Source organism: Triticum dicoccoides, chromosome 7A (genome assembly GCF_002162155.2).
Source record: "Triticum dicoccoides isolate Atlit2015 ecotype Zavitan chromosome 7A, WEW_v2.0, whole genome shotgun sequence".
Taxonomy (NCBI): Eukaryota; Viridiplantae; Streptophyta; class Magnoliopsida; order Poales; family Poaceae; genus Triticum; species Triticum dicoccoides.
In genome coordinates, this window is record NC_041392.1 from 375501710 (window position 1) to 375505243 (window position 3534).

The 3534-nt window shown below is 46.9% G+C and overlaps 1 long non-coding RNA gene across 1 annotated transcript; it reads right to left on the reverse strand.

Annotated features, from left to right (window-relative positions):
• Window positions 1–309: 309 nt before the first annotated feature.
• On the reverse strand, window positions 310–3528 carry LOC119332086. Its single transcript, XR_005160808.1, has 3 exons — window positions 3289–3528; window positions 2581–2863; window positions 310–528 (listed from the first exon to the last, which is right to left on the reverse strand). It is a non-coding gene; the product is annotated as an uncharacterized LOC119332086 (long non-coding RNA).
• Window positions 3529–3534: the final 6 nt, after the last annotated feature.

Below are 3534 nucleotides of genomic sequence, written 5' to 3' on the forward strand. Positions count from 1 at the left end.
ATTTATGCATTATTTTTGTTGCTAAATTCCGGTGCACTTAAAAATAGCACCACTAGTAAAACTATGGTGCTTCCTCCCCACCTTCTTGATCACATCCCAAGTTTGACCAGCAAAATCATTAGTGGGGGAGGGAATAATGCACAACCCACACCATCCTCACTCCATTCCCCCCAATGCAGCTACCAAAACTTATTGTGGTAAGATACTCTATCCAGGGAACTTTAATCATTGTTACCGGCGACATTTCTTTGCAACGATACTTGACATGACCATATGATGTGCTAGACAGTCAAACTGTACGAATAGAAATTCTCAGAGAACAATTTGCATAGCTAAAAATCAAAACGAATAGAACCTGGCTTAACGGAGTATGACGATTTTTTCAATACAAACGACTGATCCATCAATGTTAGTATTAATCACAGCATTACTACATTTATTTTAGGAATACTGTAAACACATCACCGTACTGGTTCCTTTGGAGTTGTTGCCTCTGCAGCTTTGTGTGCTCGCTTTCAATGGTTTAACCTGAATAGGATTTGAACAAAGGTCAGTGTTAAAATCTAGTAAAAACTAAAACAAAATAAGATCATATATGGATGAACCCAGGCATGGTGTATAGGAGAAGAGAGACTAATAGAATGGGCTAGCTATACAAAAAGAACAATTAGAGGAACTCATCGAACATTTGGTGGGCATCCACACGCTTCACGGTGCAGCTCCTACCACTGTGCCTCCCTGGGGTGTTCACACAGCGTGCTGCCATGGTTAGTGGAACAGCGACAGCGGGAGGAGCGACAGCGGCGGCATCTGCATCGCTAACCACGAGGAGGACCGCACAGGCATATGCGTCCCTGACGCGAGGTCGAGGAACATAGGCTAGGAGTCATCGGCACATCGGCATTTTCAAATGCCCAGCCGGAGAAATCCATCTTTGTGGCTGAGCCGGCTGTGTCCCACGCCGCCACCGCTTCTCGAGGGAGGAGATGGACCTGCCGCCGCCGACACAGGCCTAGCCCACTATATCATGCGCTGCCGCCGCCGCTCTACATGTATCAAAATGAAATTTGGACAACAAATTGGAGTAAAATCTAGCATGTATTGTTTATACTTCAGAAATCACAAGATTCATCTTGTCAATACGTTTTTTTATAATCGCACTGCATCTCGCTAGTGAATCAGGAGAAATTCAGAGGAAGAGGCAGACTCAGCTAGCTAGTGATCTGTACAGCCACCATTTGCATTGGCTATGGCTAAATCAAAGGGTTACTGCTAGGGAATGGGGAGAAATTCAGAGGAACATGCAGACTCGCTAGCTAGGGATCCAAAGGAAGATGCAGAAGACGCCTAGAAATTGCGGCCACGGAGCAGGCGATTCCAGCTCTTGTGGGAGGACAGGAATCTTGGAAGTGAAAGCAGCAGGGGTTGTCCGCGCTCTATCGTTCTCCCTTGGATTCGCCCATTGTTGTGCTTCTTAAGATACGACCATGGTCGTGCTCCCTGTGAAGTGCGCCACACCTCTGAGAACTTGTGGCACGGCTCGATGGCGCGGATCTGGACGCCGGCCATGAAGCGCGTCTCCCCCCGCACACTTACACTGGGCTGCCGCCACCCGTCACGGCTCCGCTCCGCCATGGTCGTCGCCACCGCCATGAGGATTACAAGAAGCTCGGGCACGCTTTGATGGCGGAGATCCAGACGCCCACGTGCTGGGCCCTGGGCCACCACCGCCCGCCGCTCCGTGACACCATGGTAGCCACCACCTCCCCTGGGTGCGGGAGGAACCACGCGCAGGGGCCTGGATCTGAGCGAGGATTACGCGCTTGCTGGGGAAAGAGACGTCGAACCGGCATGTTTTGCGGGCGATGCCTGGCAGACCACGGCGTCTGCCAGGCAGAACATTTGATCTGAGTCGTTGATTTGGATTTACAGATCTTGATGTAATCTCGGCAGTAAGATTTGTTTAAGTTAATTTGATCCAAGGGTCTTGGTTATCTTGTGTACAGTTTGTTGTGTGGTTTTAGGAGAGTTTATGTTTGCTTTTTTAATAGTAGTGTAGATTACTTTATGTAGTGATGATAGTGTAATACGTGTTGAACTTTGTCATATTGTTTTACAATTTTTTTCTCGTCTTATTTATTGTTCATCTCCAAACTTCCTCAGATTTCATATATGACCTTCTAGAAAAAAATCAAACTCTTTCCTAAACATATGAGGTTTATGTCTTTGAACATACAAACTTTTAAAACATGAACTTACACTTTTTGCACGATTGAACATCTGATCAACTAATATACTTTTTTGTCAACGAACCGCCGTAACATAAGTACTAAAACTGATACTAGCTCTTACATATTCCATGACAAAATCAAACAGCATATGCATGATCACCACTAGACCATATACTGAAAACAACGAGAGTCATATGAACTTTCCACATAGGATTTTTCTCTCACTCATGTTCAGAAACATAGATCAACAGCTGTTCTGTTTGTAACTTTTTTTGTCAATCACTTTATGAATCATACAGATATCCAGTTTGATCGCTTGAAGAACCAACTTCAGTGTTCGAATTAGTACCTTTTCAGAGGTGCAGACGCAGCCGGAAAGTAGTTCTAGTGGAGCTCGAGGGAGCGTTGAACATAGCACGACAGGGAGCGTCGAACTGCCCGCTGCCATGAGGTTGACCTGTGGCGGAGGATCCACTGCCCACAGAGAGGCAGAGGTGCGCCGGCGGGTGACGGCATGGAGCTCCCAAACATCTTGCATATATATTTTGAACTAATGTTTTTTTCTGTCATTGCACTGTTGTTGATATATAATTAGACCAAAATATCACCGCTACCAAGTCTGCACCAAGTACCTGTATGAGTTCAATTTTTTTAGACCATAGTTCAATGCAGCAAGGTTGCAAGTTCAAACAGTCAATGGACCAAAATTTGTTTGAACACAAAATGTGCATGCATGTTTTGATACGCAACAGTTTAGAATCAGACATAAACATAAGTTCAGCATCAACGAAACACAAGTTCAGCTAGAGTTAACCGGAAATGGGTTCAGTATCAACCTCCAGCATATAATTTTTTGAACTGAATTTTTTCCTATCATTGTACTGTTGTTGTGTAGGGGGGATTGAACTCACAATACCCGCTACCAAGTCAGCATGAACAGTTCAAATAAAACCAGGTGTGACATGTGCATGAACAGTTCAACAATTCAAGTTTCATCAGTGCAAAGCTCACATGAATGCATGTGAGATGCTCGATCCAGAGAGAGGAGGGGCCGTACCGGAGGTGGCTCTTGTGCGTGCCCATGGTTAGAATCGGCAGCGGGGCGCCGTGGTGGAGGAGATGGCTTGGGCGGGGGTGGCACGCCAGCAGGTTGGTGTCGGCCGGCTCGATCTGGAGTCCTCGCTCATCGATGAACTTATCCGCGGAGGAGAAGGTGAGGCGATGGCGGTAGTAGATGAGGCGCTCGGCGGCGCGCTGGGGGAGGGCCGACCGTGGCAAGCTGGGGGAGGGGGCTGGCGGCGGC